Source organism: Oratosquilla oratoria, chromosome 17 (assembly GCF_046742065.1).
Source record: "Oratosquilla oratoria isolate Oo_2021 chromosome 17, ASM4674206v1, whole genome shotgun sequence".
NCBI lineage: Eukaryota > Metazoa > Arthropoda > Malacostraca > Stomatopoda > Squillidae > Oratosquilla > Oratosquilla oratoria.
The window spans coordinates 61,232,417-61,251,972 of NC_134793.1; the positions used below are offsets into that span (position 1 = coordinate 61,232,417).

The 19,556-nt window shown below is 44.3% G+C and overlaps 1 protein-coding gene and 1 pseudogene across 1 annotated transcript in view; one reads left to right on the forward strand and one right to left on the reverse strand.

The window, feature by feature from the left end:
* Nucleotides 1-7,339: 7,339 nt before the first annotated feature.
* On the reverse strand, nucleotides 7,340-8,601 carry LOC143034669 (uncharacterized; annotated as a pseudogene).
* The window catches only part of LOC143034668 (uncharacterized), a 30,677-nt gene continuing 18,823 nt past the window's right edge, over nucleotides 7,703-19,556 (forward strand). The window contains exon 1 of the mRNA XM_076201035.1: nucleotides 7,703-7,784. The gene's annotated coding sequence lies outside the window, so the exon portion shown is untranslated. The remainder of the gene's footprint in view (nucleotides 7,785-19,556) is intronic.

Below are 19,556 nucleotides of genomic sequence, written 5' to 3' on the forward strand. Positions count from 1 at the left end.
TTGTAACTATGAGAGAAATTCGCTAATAGCAGCGACATAAATCCGATAATTCTTATGACAGTTGCATGCAGGATTTGAACCCACTGCTCTCAGCCACCCGTAAGATCACTTTCGCAAAGCCTTAGACCACTACACCACAGAAACTATAAAATCCTTGAAACCTGGAATCGAACTGATTCCCGAGGGTAGGAAAGATCACTAATCTGCGACCCCAATTCCTGTTTACTCAAGGACCAAGCTCACCAAGTGTTGCTATACTGTTTGCTGTGCCAGTGCCCTTGCAATAAGCATGTATACGCTCATGAATTGGGCCCAGTTTCCACAGCAACCTGTTTAGCACCATCATCTCCGCTGTCTTCCCCATGCAGCTTGTCAGGCTGATGGGGCGATAGGCGCCAGGTTCTTTTGGCTTTGGAATTGGCGTTATGATGGCCGTCTACCAGGCTGTTGGTAGCTTGCCAGTCCTCCAAGACTCGTTTATCACCCTTAGAAGTGCCTCGTCACCCACTGGCCCAAGATGGGTCAGCATGGAATAGGTGACGAGGTCCTCTCTAGGTGCCGTGTCTGAGCTGGTCTTGTGTGTGACCCGTAGCTCCTGAAGCGTAAAGCTAGCGTCAGTATCATCCGACCGACTCATTATGTCCTCAACACTATGGCGCCTCACTCCTTGGAGGTCCTGCAATGTATCTTGAACACACTGCGGGAGTGAGGTGTTGCTGGAGCGACAGACAATCTCCTGCATCAGCCGCTGTGCCTCAACATCAGGGGCATGATGAGTGCGTCGCGGTTGGGTCCTGCCAGTAGCTTTACGGAGCTTGGACCAGAGCTCTACTAGGGACGTGTGAGCGTTAAAGCCCTCACAACATTCAAGAAATTTAGCTCTTCTGGCATCTGCAGCTATGACATGAGCGTCATGAACTGCAGCGCGCAAGTTGGCCAAATTGGTCTGAGTTCGGCGCCGTCGGAAAACACGCCTAAGCATGTTCACCCGATGGTTGGCCTCTCTCACCTCGGGGGTATAGTACTAGTTGTTCTTATGTTCCCTGGTGGACTGGCGAGTCTTTGGGATGGCTCTATTGACAGCCATCTGAAGGGCTGCAGAAAAGTCAGCCTCTAACGTTTCCACGTCCTGTGGTGGAACATAGGACGCTGCCCATTCTTTAACAGATCTCTAAAGACTGGCCAGTTTGCCAAAGCAGTCTTCCACCTGGGAACAGGTAATACAGCTGGTATGGGTGGTGTATCCCGTATGTGCACAGAGACACCGAAGTGATCACTAGTGACAATAGGATGCACCTCCCAGGTTACCCTAGGGAGGAGAGTGGCCGTCGCCAAGGTCAGATCAAGTCGTCCACCTTGCACGTGCGTCTGATTACCATCATTCAACAACGCAATGTCAGGGCATTCATCTAATATGTAACTTAAGTGGCGCCCAGCGACATTGGACCCTTGGGGCGACATCAAGATATTCTGATGGGCATTGAAGTCCTCTCCTATGATGAGGAGCCTGTCCGCAGCAAGAGCACACACTTCTCCAAGGTCCAGTTCCGCTCTCTGGCCCCTGTATATGTTATAGATGGTGTACGTTTCGTGGGCCCGATGAAGTCGAACCGCAAGAACTTCTACACCATCTCCACATGATACAGGGTCCATGATCTCACTGCAGGGGATGGATGATTTGACTAAGATCATGCACCCCCTAGTAGTGGGTAAGCGAGGGAGGGAGAAGATGCGATATCCCGGAAATCGCACCTCATCGCTTACCAATGTCTCCTGGAGAAGTATGATATCGTAATCATAATCTTGCGCAAGCGCAAGGAGATACGAGCTTTTACTGCGGAGCCCGTTTATGTTCCACTGTAGCAACCTTAAGTGGTTATTGAACAGGGCGACTTTCTTCCCTGTCTAGTTCCATTACTGTCTCATCTTGTCCTCCCCGGTCAGAAGACAAGATGGGTTGCGCCTTTGTAACAGTGGGAACATTTCCCTCCTCATCAGAAGAGGAGTCTTCAAGCCTAAGTGCATAATGGCGTTGGGGCTTAGCAGAAGGCACTTTCCTCGTCTTTGAAGATGTGGGTGTAGCTTTCCCGATGGTAAAAGTGGGTTTGACTGGCTTAGGGGAAGTGGAAGGGGAGGAGGAGGATGCAGAGGAAGAGGAAGAGGCAGGGGAAGAGGCGGGGGAAGAGGCAGAGGAGGAGGTTTCTCCTCTTTTAGAAGTTTGAGCACATTCTTGACAGCCCTATCCACCATCACTAGCATCTTCTCTGGATCGCTTTTCCCTAGGGTAGTAGCGACTGCATAGACATCAGTCACAATCAGGTCGATGTTATCCTCCCTAAGGGGGAGGACATCAGACGGATACTGAGGTGGAGGGGGCTGCCGTTCCTGTGCTCGTGGGGTTGGTACTGGGGGCGTGGGCCTGGCTTTAGGTTTGGGGGTGGGATTGGAGGCAGGCGTGGGTTTGGAGGCGGGCGCGGGTTTAGAGGTGGGCGCGGGTTTGGAGGTGGGCGTGGCTTTTTTGGGAGCTGGTTATGTTTTTGTGGTTGTCTGTGTAGGAGCTGGTTTTAGTGATGGAAATTGCTCCTGATTGTTCATATCAGGAGCACTAGGTGTAGGTGGCTGTGGTACTGTGGTGGGAGGGTGCTTACTGCTGCCCCATACAAATGTTCCTGGGGGGGGGGCAGGTATGAAGTCCTGTTGCTTCTCTGTCCTCTCCTTACAGGCAATGGCCTGGACTTTACGTACTGCGCATGAGGTATTCCAGGCGTGGTGCTTCTTGCTGCAATTGGGGCACTTGGTAACAGTCTCAGTGCCAGCCTTGAACTTGTTAAGACAAGTCTCAGTGGCATGAGGCATGCTGCAAATGCCGCATTTGGGTTGCTTCGAAGTGCACCTCGCCTGGTGATGACCATAGCGCTGACATCTGAAGGAACGAAGAGGATCAGGGATGTACGTTCGTACATCATACCTGCCATACCATCCCAGGTCAATCTTGTCAAAGGGTTCGACTTTGATAGTGATTAGGACCTGGCGTGTGGGCGTCTTATCCCATCGGCGCATTCTCGTGGCCGCGATTACCTGACTGTGGTCTTCGATGGCCTCAGTCATGTACCTAGTCGGGTAATCGTGTACCACGAGTCTATGCTTTTTGTCCTCCGGGTTCAGGTGCTCCAGGATCATAGGCTTGCCATCGAGCGACTTAATCGCGTCCAGCTCCTCGACGAGTTGATAAGTGCTCGGTAACAGTAGCGCGTTACCATCGCCAAGGGGCCGGAGGGACAGAAGCTTGCCACGGAGGGGGTCCTTCTCCAGAGCTCTTACCACCTCAAAAGCTGTGTCATACCCCGCCGAGGTTACGACCTTAAAGGTGGGGAGCTTGCCACCCTTTCCACTAAGAGGGGCCACCACGACAGCAGCTTCATCGTCCGATGGAGGCGCTGATCCTGGAGCGCATCGACGCCTTTTCGGCACGCCAGTCACAGTGTCAGTAGCCGCCATGGCGGTACTGATAACGAAAAAAATCTAAGTTCGGTACTTGTGCAACAGACTCATAAAACCCCCCCACGTAATTCTAAGGGGGGGGGGGCTTAACGTAACCTGTCTACCTCGCAAGCAATCGATCGAATATGAGGCCCGAGTGCGCCTAGACGCGCGAGACCGGGCTTGTCTTGTTGAAGGGGGTTCCCCCCTCTCCCGTCGTAAAGGCAATTTTTGAAAGAACCGCAAGGGCTATGCCGATCGTACAGGGAGAGTTATATGGGACATAATCCAGCCAGAGCGAGATTCCACAAAGAAGGGGGAATTGCCTCGGGTAGCGGTACTTTCGATGTAATAAAGCAGTTGTAGCACGTCAATCAGAGCTAGTGACTAGGGTGAAATGACGGCTAAAGGGCGTATTTGACGTGGCGAAAAAACGCAGCGGGGGCAGGGAAAAAATAATTTGTTTATTCCAGAGCCATTTTTCATTTTTTTTTTAAATTTCACCAGAGCCATTTTTTTTAAATTACCAGAGCCATTATTGATACTTCCAGAGCCATATATATATAATCATCAAATGTTCACGTTTATACTTAAATTTACTTTCAATTACTAACCAAACATTTGATTCTATTTTGTTTTCTCATAAATACGCGAACGAGGTTATAAATGGGATTTCCCAGTTCTCTCCTGGGCCTCGAGCGAGTTTGCATATGTACAGTGTAAGTATGCATGCGGTGATGTGGTATTGGGTATGGTGCATTGTACATGTAGTCAGCGCGTTGATTGGGCAGCTAGCTGCATGCAACCAATGAACTTCCCTGCATACAAGTACCATGCAATTCGCAACTAGCGACATTATGTAGCACGATAGTCGTGTAGAGGTCAACATGTACTATACTCGTTGCATTGAGAAATGACCGTTAGGGCCACATATAATTATTTTATAATTTTATTTTATTCTATAATTTTATTTTATATTTTTATAATGTTGCCACATATAATTATATTCCAATTTTTTGTCACACACCACCACTGAGGTAAAAATCAAAGCAATGTTTTCTATACAAAGGTTTCGTTTCCTCGAGTCAGACATGGCATATGAGCAAGGGAGAGCGACGTTGCCCTACATTTATTCTCTGGCCCCGCCCCCCTCACACTGCATTCAGTGTGAGCCGTGCGGGCCGTGTTATCTGTGGAGATGTGGCAACATCGGGAAATCTCCTAACCCCGCCTTAGCGGTCACTTCTCGTTGCGCTGACTATAGTATACGCGCGCATGCAGCTGAAACGAAGTCATTGAACTCTAGCAGCTATACCGCGTACACATACGTACGTACATCAACAAATTAAAGTTGATTGATGCGTTACGTTTATGATATCGATTGATAATGCAATGATTGATCACGGGTAAGTTGTGTTTGCTCTGATCCTTTCATCAATGGTGATGGGATTCAGGGATTACCAAATGATGGATAATGCATGAAAAACGTTGAATCTTGCCGCGGGAGCGATATATATATATACATATATATATATATATATATATATATATATATATATATATGTATATATATATATTTTTTTTTTTTTTTTTTTTTTTTTTGAGGGATCGCTCCCGCTATTGTATTTGCGAGGGCGACATTAGAACTTTCCCGAGCGAAATCGCTCGTCGATCCCGTGTATTTTTTTTTTTCGCTGAGCGGGGGTGTCCTCTCCATACAGAATCTATCTTATCTCTGGACGCCGTGACTACTACTACTACTAGATAGGATAGATAAGATGGGGGAGAGGGATTGGGGGGGTTAGTGTAAGGTGTGGTAATTGTTGTTACGGGAATGGCATTGTTTACCTTGAGCTACGGCAATTTCCCGAAAGCTCGTTTAATTTTCGAATTGGGAATCTTTCCTGTAACTTCGTACCACACTATTGTAATTTTAATTAATATTATTAAACTCCCCTCCCTCTTTATTATTTATTCAAACCTATGTTATAATTTGATTAACAAATCGGGAACTTGAGAACTTACTTCAAGTATCAGTTGTCCCGTGGCTTCGAAACCGTTTTGAAGGCTCATTAAAAACTCCTGCCGAACAAGACTGATTTTTTAGTCCCGGTACGCCAGACTAGCTTCAACCCTGGTACCAGTGACAAGCTTTAACCCTGTCACCAGAAGGACAATAAACCTCGGCAAGGATCTACAGCCATCGAAGCCTCAAACTTATATTCTGTTCTAACGATTTGTTAGAGAACTCAAACAGTTAAGTTCTCTAACGATTCAGTTTTGTTCATTTAATTACGACAAAGGAAAGAATGAAATGGAAGGAAGTTTGAGTTGTGATAGGTGTGGGGCAGACCCACTTGCTACTTTGATTACATTTTTTGTGAGTAATGTTGTCGTCTTGAAGCTTCTGCCACTTATTCATGGTGTTTGGGTTCGAGGTTGGTCCATCTCCTATCTGTTCGGTCTTCTCATCTTCTTACTTGAGTTGTTGTTGTTTTTTTATCTATTGTTGTCATTATTGTTTTGGTGGGTTGCTAGTTTTTTTTTTTATGTATATGACTATCTTTTTGCTTATTTTTTAGGTGTTGAATTTCTATGGGGGTTATTTTATTTAATTACTTATTTAACTTTATTTTTGTGTGTTCGTTATGGTGGGGGAGGGTTTTTTGATTATATAAGTCGTATACATTTTTTTTTTTCCAATGAGTATGACTTTTTGTTTTTCCCATGGGGATGACGGTAAGTGAATTATAATGTTAGGGGAAGATAGTGATTCCTTATTGTCATACTCATTGTTTTTTTTTTTTTTTTTTTTTTTTTTTGTATGATATCACGTGCGCTTGTTCGCACGTTTTATCATTTTTTATACAATAACAATAATAATTATTATAATAATGTTAGTAATAATAGTTATAGTGTTAGTTGGGTTAGTATGGTTAGTAGAACAATGAAGATAGTGGTGTATTGAGTGTTTATATTATGTATTTAGGTTCAGGTGGGGGTCCGTTGATGATAGGGGACACTCTAGGCCACAAGTTGTGATCGTGTCCGTCTTCTGTGTCTATGTTTTCACTGAGTTGTACTATTTCTGGGTTTGTGATTGTAAGTCTGTTCCATGTTCTGTAAGCTAGTCTGTAGAGCCTTGTGTTAAGTGGTTCGAGTTTATGTTGTGTCTGTAGTTCTTCTTTAGTGTTAAGGTATGGGGGTATGGAGTGTGTGGCGAATCGAAGTGTTTTGTTTTGTACTGATTGTAGTTTTTGGAGTTGGCTTGGTTTTAATGTGATAGTTGTTATTGGTATGTATTCTAATTGTGGTCGTACGAGTACTTTGTATAGTCTTAGTATTTGTTTGGTGTCTAGGTTTCTGAATCGTCTTAGTGTCTGTAGTGTTTTTTCTGTTTGGTGTTTCCTGTTTTTGTGTGTGTTTGTAGACCTCTACTTCCAAATGTTAGTCCTAATATTTTTATGTTTCTTTGTTTTTGTATGTGTGTGTCTCCAATCCATATTTCTGCTAGTTTCTGTGTTGATATGTTTAGTAATTGGAACTTTGTTGTGTTTGTTTGTATCTTCCATTGTTGTTCATATGTGGGTGCTATTATAGTATGCGGTCTACATGCAAACTTCTATTATAGTATGCGGCCTACATACAAACTTCTGTTATAGTATGCGGTCTACATAATTGTTTTTTGTTATTTATATCCAAATGTTTAATAGGATTTAGAATGCACATAAAAAGACAATGAAAATTATATAAAAAACGTTAAAAACATTTATTAGAATGCACATAAAAAGACAATACAATATCCAAATGTTTAATAGGATTTACAATGCACATAAAAAGACGTAAGTTAAAATTGGACTTGAAAAAAAAACATTGAAAATGATAAAAAACGATAAAAAGGATTTAAGTTCTATATACAGTTCGAATATCATTCAAAAAAGCAGTGAACAAATCCTCATCTTTTCGCCAAACTCTCCAACAATAATAATCCAAATGGGATTGGAATAAGTGAACTGGCACTCCTCTTTTTTTCTTCAAAATATCAATTTTGGCATCTAGCCATGAACGTTCAATTCCTTGAGTATGTGCACCTGAGATAGGATTCACATAGTTTTCCTGGTGATTTACAGTTTTATGATGATATCCGATATTATTTAAGATTAGATACGCTGGCCACTCGTCAGAATGTATTACAGAGCCAACCTGGCATTCCCTTTCAATGATTGGTATCAATGTTGCCCTGTCTCTTCGCATTACATAAAAATAGCGGACATCCAACCCATTTTTTAGGCCAAAAACCCAAGGTCCGTCTATACGTGCACCATGGTTTCTATTGTTTACAATATCAGCATCTGAGTCTTTAGTCTCAGGAGCATGATCTCCCGTCAATAGTCTGCTACGATTGTATCTACGGCGGCCTGCAAAACGTGATTCATCTATTTGTATCGGTTTCTCTTCAGTACCAATCATCTGACCAGTACGATGTGAAACAATCTCTCCACAAACTTCGCGGCACATATTATGCCAATCCGTTGCAGTATTAGGTGATTTTCCTGTTAAAATTACTGTAGTACTGCAGGGAATATACATTATAAATAAATACACTAGTTTCAAAATTTCACAAACTCAAGCAACTGTTTGTCTTGCCATTTAAATCCGTGTAGTGAAAAAAACCGATTTCCTTGACGAACTGAACGTGACGTTTGACAGCCTCTACGAGGGCATCTAAGCACTGGTCTGAATTCACCTCTGTGGTTCCGTTTCCGTTTATCTTGCATTATAGCACCGCATTTATGACAGGGATCTGCGTCGTGTTCTTCATCAAGTAGATCGTGCTCTTTCAAAAATGAAAACGCATCTTCCTCACTCGGTATCACTCGGGTATAAAGTTCTTTGATCTTCATGATGGGCTTTCCAGTGTTCAACTAAACGAGGGCATCTAAGCACTGGTCTGAATTCACCTCTTCGGTTCCGTTTCCGTTTTCTTCAAAGGTAGTTAAATTGCTCGTTACTTAGAATATTTCTTAAAAGGTATTTAGGTTGCTCGTTATCTATAAATGGTAGTTAGGTCGGTTCCGTTTCCGTTTTCTTCAAAGGTAGTTAAATTGCTCGTTACTTAGAATATTTCTTAAAAGATATTTAGGTTGCTCGTTATCTATAAATAGTAGTTAGGTCGATGGTAGACCGCACTCTCTTTTATGTAGAGATCGATTGCGGTGTAGACCGCATACTATAATAGCACCCATGTGTTTATTATTTCTATTGTTCTGCTTGATTTTAGTGCTAACATGTTTTTGCCTTTTTTGCTTGGATATGTGATTATTTGTGTCAGGTCATCTGCAAATTGTATGTGTGTGACTCCTTGTGTCGGGTTGGGGGTGTCGTGTGTGTAGAGGTTGAATAGTATGAGGTGAAATAATACTTCCTTGGGGGACTCCGCTGTGTATGTTGAAGGGTCTTCCTGTGTAGTGATGTATTCGTATTTGTGCTTGTCTGGTGTCGATGTAATTGCAAAGTATTCTTGTATGTCTGGGAGGTGTGTTTGGTGTATTTTGTATTTAAGTCCTGTGTGCCATATTTTGTCAAATGCTTTTGTTATGTCTCGTGATACTATGTTACATCCGTGGTTGTGTCGTTGGCTTATGGTTGTTGTTTCGTATAGTGTGGGTAATGCTGTGTGTGTTCCTCTTCGTCTTATGAATCCATGTTGGTTTTCGTTAATTAGGTTGTTATTATGTAAGTGTTTGAGTAGTCTTTGCTGTATGAGTTTTTCTAGTATTTTTCCTGGGACTTCGAGTAGTGATATCGGTCTGTAGTTGTTTATGTCTGTGAGTTTTTTTTTCCGTGTTTGGGTATGAATGTTAGTGTGGCTGTTTTGAATGTGTCGGGGAAGTATCCCATGCTGAATGTTTCATTGAAGATTTCTGTGAGTAATTGTAGTGTTGAGTCTGGTATGTTAGTGTTATTTTGTTTATTTGTGACTGTCCAGGTGTTTTATCTTTGAAGTTTTGTATTATGTGTTTGATGTTAGTTAGTGTAAAAGGTTTTGTGAATGTGTCGTCTGGGTCGAGTCGTCTCATGTCAGCTAAGTTGAAAGGTGTGATGTAGTCTTGTATTTCTTGTACTTGTGCTGTGATTGTTCTTTCATGTACCATGTCAAATGTTGCATTTTCTGTTGGTGTGATTCTGAATATGTTTCTCCAGTGTTGTCTGAATATGTGTTCTTTGTCTTTGTCTTTATGTATCTTGTGGTTATTGTATATGATGTAAGGGGTGGTGTTAGTAGGTGTTCCTGTTAGTTTTTTAATTTGTGTCCAGAAATATTTGGTGTCATTGTATTGTAGGTTTATTTTCCGTATTTCATTGTTCCAGTGTTCGTCGTATAGTTGTTTGTTTTCGTCTAGTAGTTTATTTTGTATGTCGCGTACTGTTCGTTTTGCTTGTGGTGTCCATATGCCGTTGTTGTTGTGTGCTCGCGTTTGTAGTAGTAGTAGTAGTAGTAGTAGTAGTAGTAGTAGTAGTAGTAGTAGTAGTAGTTGTTGTTGTTGTTGTTGTTGTTGTTGTTGTTGTTGTCGTCGTCGTTCCCTAGACTGTCTGTCCGAGCAGTCCCGTCTCCCCAAGGAATGCCACAGCCGAAACTGGGTTTTCCCACAAATCCTTTATAGAGTGTATGTTGTGTTGTTTGCGTGCATGATTGTGTATAATGCAGTCTTCCATTATGTGTTGTATGGTGTATTGCCATTGTAGTAGTTTCAATGTGTTTGATTGTCTTGGGTGTGGTAGTATTTTGCGTTTTGTTTGGGGAACGTGTTTGTCCATGGCTTGTTGTATCATAGTGTACCATGTGTTAAGTTTGTCGTCTATATATTGTTTGTTACGTGTTGTTCTTTGTCTTTGTCATATTTTGTTTTTTCTTTGTTTAGTGTGTTTTGAATTCTGCCCAGTCTGCTTTGTGGAATGTGTATCTAGCTGGTGTAGGTATTGTTATGGGTTTTGTTGCTAGTGTTAAGTGTATTGGAATGTGGTCTGATGTAGTTAGTTGGCCTGGTGTGATTCTGTAGTTTGAGTGATGATGTCGGTTTGTTAGTATTATGTCTGGTGTTCCTTGCCCATTGTGTGTAATGAAGGTAGGGAAATCTGGTCCTAAGTGTGTTAAGTGTCCTCTTTGTATTAGTTGTGCTATTTGTCTTCCTGTGATGTTTGCGTTGCTGTGTCCTAGTGTGGGATGCTTAGCGTTCATGTCTCCTATTATATATACAGGTAGTCTTTTTCTCGTTAGTCTTAGTATGTCATCTATAGGGAAGAGGGGGCGTCTAGGGGGTAAGTATAAGGTTGCTATTATTATGGGTCCTTGGTTTGTGTCAATCTTAATTGCTAGTATTTCTTCCTGAAAGTCGTCTAGTATTTTGTGTTTGATGCTATATTTAATGGCTATTGCTATGCCTGCTTGTGTTTGGTTAGAGTCGTTTCTTCGGTGTACTGTGTAATTGTATATTTTGAGTCTGTCGGGTGTACATATCGAGTTATGCTGTATATGTTACAAAGTTCGTTTCTTCTGTCGAATGTCCATTGTATTATGTTGTGTTGGATGACGTGTATTTGTTCCATAGTGTTGAGGTAGAAGTGTGTTGTAATTGTTTATTCGGCGTTGTGTGTCCAGTGGTGTTCGTGTTCTGTGTTCTTGTCGTGGAGGTCGAAGTGTCCTCGTTTGAGTTTGTTGAATCTTGTTTCGTTTACATTTACTATGTTGTAGTTGGTTAGGTTTATTTTGTCTGTGGCTATTTTCTCAATTATGTCTTTTTCTTGTTGTTCTGTGTATATTATTTTGATTCTGTGGTTGTTGATGAGTGTTTTGAGGGTGTGTGTGCGGTCTGTTGGTATCTGTTCTGTTTCTGATGTTACAAGTTGAAGTCCCAGGCTGTTTTTTTTGGTTTGGTACTCGTTGTTTTTGTGGGGGGTTAGTGTCCTCGGTGTTTGGTGCAGGTCTTTTTAGTGATTGTTCTGTTGTCTCCATGGGTTCTGTGGTGTGTGTGTTGGTAGGTGTTATGGTGGGTTTGGTGTGGTTACTAAGTGCTTTTGCTAGTAGTTGTGTGATAATGGCTTGGGGAGGGATTATGACTGGGTAGGCCATTGGCTTGGTATACGGCGTTGAGTGTGGTTTGGAATGATCCTGGTTCCTGCATATCCATAAGAGTGGCTAGTGTAATGGCTGTGTTATTGTTGTCAAGTGGTGAAGTGATGTGGTCGTGCTTGTTGGTGTAGGGAGGAGTGCAGGTTTTGATGTAGTGACAGAGGCATATGTTTGTGGATTAGTGTGTGTCTGTTGTTGTTTTTGTTTGTCGATTTCTTTTTCCTTTTCCTTTCTTTTTGGGCAGCGGAGTGCAACTGCTGGGTGGTCCCCTTGACACAGTAGGCATTTGGTCAATACGCATGTGCATTTGTCCCTTCGGTGTTCCGTGGATGCGCAGTTGGAGCAGGCCATGTATGGGAATGGGTGTGGGCAGTGTTTGCGTACGTGTTCAAGTGAGTAACAGTTGGTACATTGTGAGATATTGTATGTGTTTCCTGTTTGAGTGTATGTGTGGGGAATGGATTGAGAGAACATTTTTAGTCCCTTGAGGAGGCAGTCTTTCACCATTTGTGTTGATTCAAATTTTATCTTTAGGACGGTTCTGGTGCGTGGAAGTGTGATGACTTGTGTGACGTGTGTGTTTGGGTTCAGTCTTTCTATTTCTTGTTTGATTTCCTCTGTTGTATGTTCTGTAACGTAAGGGTCTATTTGGGTTATGACGAGTGTTCTGTTGGCATTGAGTTCAGGAGGGTCTTGAATGTCGTATCCGTTGGTAGAGAAGAAGGTCTTTGTTTTCTTTTGGCATAGTTTCTCGGTGGTTGTGTCGTTTGTGAGTAGGATGTATACGTTCTGTTGTGGCATGAGTTTGTTTATGTATATGTCCTATTTGGCTAGTGTCCCAGAGTTGTTTAGTTCGTTGCCGGTTGTTATCGGTAGGACGTAAGTCCCAGATCCTAACTCGACCCATTGCGCCGAGCGCAATGGGTTAGGTGTCTTCTGTGTCTTAGTGTTTATTGATGTTGTGTGTGATGAAAAAAAAAAAGAGAGAAGGGTGTATGATGTAGATCGATTGTAGGGCGGATAGCGGGGGACAGGGAACGTTAGTTGACGGTTAATTAAGAGGAATATATAATTTACTCGAGCGATTACACTGACAGGTGCGCGAGCGTATGCGGGGGGGTCGTTCTCGACGCGGGAGGTCGTGGAGGACGGCTACTTTCGCTGGTAATACTGGCCAAGCACGGCACGCGTCTATGCCGGTTGTACGCTAGTGGTACGAGACCGGGAGGGCTTTCCCCCTCTTCTGCAGAGCCACCAAGTTTTAAGACCGCACGGGGGGACATATGTCATCCGGCAGAGCGAGTTCTCAAAGGAGCGAGAATTATCTCGGGTACCGGGAATTTTCTTCTTCTGGGCAAAAGAACTGGCGAGAACGTCGATGTTGCTTGTTCAGCAGTTCCTTGGTCAATGATGACGCCGTGACAATAACAAATGACGATAGGGAAGTGTGAAGGTGTGGGAGCAAGAAGGGGGGGGGGGTGATAGGTGAAGGTAAAGTTTAGAAAGTGAAGGAAGTAGGAGTGTGATAGTGTGGGGCGGACCCACGTGCTTGGCATTTTTGTATTATTGTTTTGGTCATCCTATCTATGCTCTAAATCAATGTTCCCTAGCTAGCTAGTCATAATTACAAGGTATGAAGGAAGGACTCGTTTTTTCGTTATTCATTACTGGTATTACTTTAGGTTTTGATTGTATTTTAGTTTAATGTGTTGTTATTAATTTAATTTATTACGAGTGTTTCCTTCATCATGTAAATTTATAATAAATATTTACATGAGTTGGGAGCAGGTGTGACTATGTAATGGCTATGTGCCGTGAGTATTAATTTAAGTTTTTAATCTAAGTTCTTATTTTAATTTGTTATAGTAAGCAATAGTGTGTCATACCTGCTCCCAGTTAATTTATGTATATATATATATATATATATATATATATATATATATATATATATATATATATATATATATATATATATATATATATATATATATATATATATATATTTTTGTTTTTAGGGAGGTTACGTTTGGTAATCGTTGGATAATGTGCCATGTGAATTCTATTATTATTAAAAAAATTTAAGTTTTACACATATCCTGTGGATATGTGTGTTTGTGTGAGGCAATGTGCCTTATATATTATCTTATATTTACACTACGTTACATCTTACATACGTAACCTTCCTTTTATTTATTTTTTTATTATTATTTTTATTTGTTCATTTATTTATTTAATTATTTATTTATTTATTTATTTTATCAGCTAGTGGCCGTGACTATGGCGGGAAGACTGGGTTTTAACCTAGTATGGTCTTTAATCTGGGCCAGTTTTTGTGGTCGTGTGTTTGTTTTGATGATTGTGGGGGTGGGGGTATTATGTTGTATGTTAATATGTTATTCCAAGCTTTACTACTCAGTCTTATAAGTCTTGAGTGTATTGTTTCTATGTTTCCTGTTTTGTGGAGTTGTTCTTGTGTTTCTAGGTATGGTGGTTTATGTTTTAGTATTTTCCTTATTGTTTTGTTTTGTAACGTTTGCATGTTTTTGATGTTTGTGTGTGTGTGCTTGTGACTGTGATTATTGGGGGTATTCCAGTTGTGGACGTGCTACTGTATTGTAGAGTTTTATTTGTGTTTTTGTTGTTAGTCCTCTGAAGCGTCTTAGTCTGTTGAGTGTATTTTTTGTGATTTGTATTCTCTTTTTGATGTGGTGTTTTATTCCTTGTTTGTTGTATGGTATCATGGTGTTGTTTATTTTTATTGGTGCTGGTTGGCGTGTTGAAATGGCTAGTAATTGGAATTTGTGTTTGTGGATAGTTTCCATTGTTTTTCGTATGTGTTAATTTTGTTGATTTCGTGTTCTGTCTTTCTGGCAAGCATATTTTTTCCTGTAGTGAGGGTATGTGATTATCTGTGTGACGTCGTCTGCGTATTGTGTAGTGTAGCTCCCGTGTGAAGGTGGTGGTAAGTCTGATGTGTTTAAGTTAAATATTGTTGGTGAGAGAACGCTCCCTTATGGAACTCCGCTTTGGAGAGGGAAGGCTGGTCCTGTGTAATTATTTATTTTGATCTTTGCTGTTCTGTTGTCTAGGAAGCTACATAGTGTTTTTGTGATGGTGTCTGGAAGGTGTGTTTGAAATATTTTGTATCAGAGATTAGAGAGATTCTGAATGGAGAACACACCCCCGCTGGATTTCTTTGCCGTTACAATTACGCCCTCTAGCCGTCAATTACCCTAGTCACTAGCTCTAATTGACGCGCTACACCCGTTTAACATCGGAAGTACTGTTACCCGAGAAAATTCCCCCTTCTTTGTGGAATCTCGCTCTGGCAGGATTATGCCCTACATAACTCTCCCTGTAAGATCGGCATAGCCCATGCGGTTCTGTTGAAAATTGCCTGTAAGACGGGAGAGGTGGGAACCCCTTCAACAAGATAAGCCCGGTTTCGCACGTCTAGGTGCACTCGGGCCTCGTATTCGTTTGACTGCTTGCGTGGTAGACAGGTTTCGACATAGCACCAACGCGTTAGCTAACGCCCGCGCTCCCCCGCCCCCTTAGATTTACGAGTTTTTTTTTCTTCCTTTCTTTCTTTCACGAATTCTCTTGTGCGTATAACGTCTTAGCGTTATCAGTACCGTCATGGCGGGTACTGATAACATTGCAGGCGTGACCAAACGTAGGCGTTGCGCTCCAGCTTCTGAGCCTTCATCCGACGATGAAGCTGCTGTGGTGGTGGCCCCTCCTCGTAACAAGGGTGGCAAGCTCCCCACCTTCAAAGTCGTACCCTCAGCAGGATACGACACTGCATTTGAGGTGGTGAGAGCTTTGGACCCCTCCATCGAAAGCTGATATCCCTCCGTCCCCTCGGCGATGGTAACTTGCTACTGCTACCTAGCAGTCACCAACTTGTAGAGGAGCTGGAGGCGATAACATCGTTGAACGGTAAGCCTCTGAATCTGGAGCGGCTTAACCCAGAGGACAAGAAACATCGTCTCGTGGTACACGATTACCCGACCTCGTATATGACTGAGGCCATTGAAGACCACGCTCAGGTAATCGGTGCCACGAGAATGCGCCGCTGGGATAAGACGCCCACACGCCAGGTACTCATTACCATCAAGGGCGATCCACGCCGTTGCTTCAGGTGTCAGCGCTATGGTTATCACCAGGCGAGGTGCACTTCGAAGCAACCCAAGTGCGGCATTTGCAGCATCCCTCATGCCACTGAGACTTGTTTTAACAAGTTCAAGGCTGGCACTGAGACTGTTGCCAAATGCCCCAATTGTAGCAAGAAGCACCACGCCTGGAATACCTCATGCGCAGTGCGTGAAGTCCAGGCCATTGTCTGTAAGGAGAGGACAGAGAAGCAACAGGACTTCATACCTGCCCCCCCCCCAGGAACATTTGTATAGGGCAGCAGGAAGCACTCTCCCACCACCGTAACACAGACACCTACACCCAGTGCTCCTGATATGAACAATCAGGAGCACTTTCCCGCACTCAAACCAGCTCCAACACACACAACCACAAGAACACAGACAGCTACAAAGAAAGCAGCCGCGGCCAAACCCACGCCACCCCTAAACCCACACCCGCCTCCAAACCCACTCCCACCCCCAAACCCAGACCCACGCCCCCAGTACCCGCCCCTGCGGGAGGATGATATCGAACTGATTGTGACTGGTGTAGTCTCTGGAATCGCAACTACCCTAAGGGAAACTGACCCAGAGAAGACACTAGCCATGGTAGATACGGCCGTCAAGAACGCGCTCAAGCTCCTTAAAGAGAAAAGGAACCCGTTCAAGAAACCTAAGCAAAAGGAGAGGACTCCCTCCCCCTCTACCTCCTCATCTTCCGCCTTCTCTACTGAATCCTCCCCTGATTCCTCCCCCGCATCCTCCCCTGCCTCTACCTCCTCCTCATCCCCTTCCACTTCCCCCAGGCCAGTCAAACCCACTTTTACAATTGGCAAAGCGCCCACAATAGCAACAGCAAAGACGAGGAAAGTGCCTTCTGCCAAGCCCCAACACAGTGTATGTACCCTGCGGCTTGACGACTCCTCTTCTTCTGATGAGGAAAATACCCCCACTGTTCAAAAGTCGCAACCCATCTTGTCGTCTGACCGGGTAGGACAAGATGAAGACGTCATGAAATTAGACAGGGAAGAATATCGCCCTGTTCAATAATCACTTAAGGTTGCTACAGTGGAACGTAAACGGGTTCCGCAGAAAAGCTCGTATCTCCTTGCGCTTGCGCAAGAGCATGATTACGATATCATGCTTCTCCAAGAGACATTGGTGAGCGATGAGGTGCGATTTCCGGGATATCGCATCTTCACCCTCCCTCGCTTACTCACTACTAGTAGGTGCATGATCTTAGTCAAATCATCCATCCCCTGCAGTGAGATCATGGACCCTGTATCATGTGGAGATGGTGTAGAAGTTCTTGCGGTTCGACTCCATCGGGCCCACGAAACGTACACCATCTATAATATATACAGGGGCCAGAGAGCGGAACTGGACCTTGGAGAAGTGTGTGCTCTTGCTGCGGACAGGCTCCTCATCATAGGAGGGGACTTCAACGCCCATCATAATATCTTGATTTCGCCCCAAGGGTCCAATGTCGCTGGGTGCCACTTAAGTTACATATTAGATGAATGCCCTGACATTGCGTTGTTGAATGATGGTAATCCGACGCACGTGCAAGGTGGACGACTTGATCTGACCTTGGCGACGGCCACTTTCCTCCCTAGGTTAACCTGGAAGGTGCATCCTATTGTCACTAGTGATCACTTCGGTGTCTCTGTGCACATACGGGATGCACCACCCATACCAGCTGTATTACCTGTTCCCAGGTGGAAGACTGCTTTGGCAAACTGGCCAGTCTTTGAGAGATCTGTTGAAGAATGGGCAGCGTCCTATGTTCCACCACAGGACGTGGAAACGTTAGAGGCTGACTTTTCTGCAGCCCTTCAGATGGCTGCCAACAGAGCCATCCCAAAGACTCGCCAGTCCCCAAGAGAACATAAGAACAACTAGTACTATACCCCCGAGGTGAGAGAGGCCAACCATCGGGTGAACATGGTTAGGCGTGTTTTCCGACGGCGCCGAACTCAGACCAATTCGGCCAACTTGCACGCTGCAGTTCATGACGCTCACGTCATAGCTGCAGATGCCAGAAGAGCTAAATTTCTTGAATGGTGTGAGGGCTTTAACGCTCACACCTCCCTAGCAGAGCTCTGGTCTAAGCTCCGTAAGGCTACTGGCAGGACTAAACCACGACGCACTCATCATGCCCCTGATGTTGAGGCACAGCGGCCGGTGCAGGAGTTTGTCTCTCGCTCCAGCAACACCTCACTCCCGCAGTGTGTTCAAGACACACTGCAGGAACTCCAAGGACTCACTCCTTGGAGTTCCTGCAGTGTGTCTTGAACACACTGCGCCATAGTGTTGAGGACATGATGAGTCGGTCGGATGATACTGACGCTAGCTTTACGCTTCAGGAGCTACGGGTCACACACAAAACCAGCTCAGACACGGCACCTGGAGAGGATCTCGTCACCTATTCCATGCTGACCCATCTTGGGCCAGTGGGTGACGAGGCACTTCTAAAGGTGATAAACGAGTCTTGGAGGACCGGCAAGCTACCAACAGCCTGGAAGACGGCCAGCATAACGCCAATTCCAAAACCAAAGGAACCTAGTGCTTATCGCCCCATCAGCCTGACAAGCTGCATGGGGAAGACAGCGGAGAGGATGGTGCTAAACAGGCTGCTTTGGAAACTGGGCCCAATTCATGAGCATATACATGCTTACTGTAAGGGCACTGGCACAGCAAACAGTATAGCTGTCCAGTCTACTTTTGATATTAGACACCCTTGCTCGCAAGGGCGTAAAAGGTAAGCTGCTTTCTTGGATTGCTGTCTATCTCAGTTACCGGTCTGCGAAAGTAAGATTTCAGGGTCACATATCAGAGGCCAGAATGCTGGAGAATGGCACTCCACAGGGGGGGGGGGTCCTCAGCCCCACTCTGTGCTCGTCTCCAACATTCTGGAACCACCTCTCCCCAATGGGTGCAAGGTCATCTGCTATGCAGATGATATTGTGCTCAAAATTACTGGGAAACGGCGGTGCTTCAGCAGAGCCCAGCGTTGCTTAAGCACTGTGGCGACGGAATGTTGCAGGTTAGGGTTAAAGATCTCCCCTACAAAATCGAAGGCCATGGCATTAGGACTTTGGAAAGAAGGGGAGCACCTCACCATCCAGGACCTTAGGCTGGACTGGGTTCACTAGTTTCAGTACCTGGGGGTCTGGATTGATGGGAGTCTCACCTTTCAGAAGGAACTAGCCTATCTCAAGGAGAGACTGAAGGCAAGAACCACAGTTATGAGAGCAATGACGGGGAAGGCACTTGGTGCCACGCATCAGGTCCTTCGCACATTCTATGTGCAAGCAGTCCGCAGTTTGGTGGACTACGCTGCCCCAGCTCTCAAAAATGAGGCGACTGCCAAGCTTGAAGACCTGGAGCCTTGCCAAAATGTCGCACCAAGGATTATCCTAGGAGCTCAACCTTGGACTAAGAATGTTAACCTCCAGATGGAGGCTTCATTGCCTTCATCAACACCATGGGTTGGAAGGCTGGAGGTCAACTTTCTTGCCAAGATAATCCAGAGTCCCAGGATAACTGAGCTGAGTCAGAGCCTTGTGATAGCTCTGGGACGGGTGGATACTCTTATCCACTCCGGTACCTGGCTATCTCAGGCGGCTGGGCTCCTGGACTCCTTCAGACTCACCAGCGCTCTCCTTAAGAAGGGTAGGGACTCTCCACACCCAGAGTTTAAGTCCCCACCACCATTGCTGTCGATACCTGCAACCTTCGTTGTCACAAAGCTTCCCAGTAAGAAGAAGTTATGTGATCAAGGAAGAGTACGAGCGCAGGACCTACAA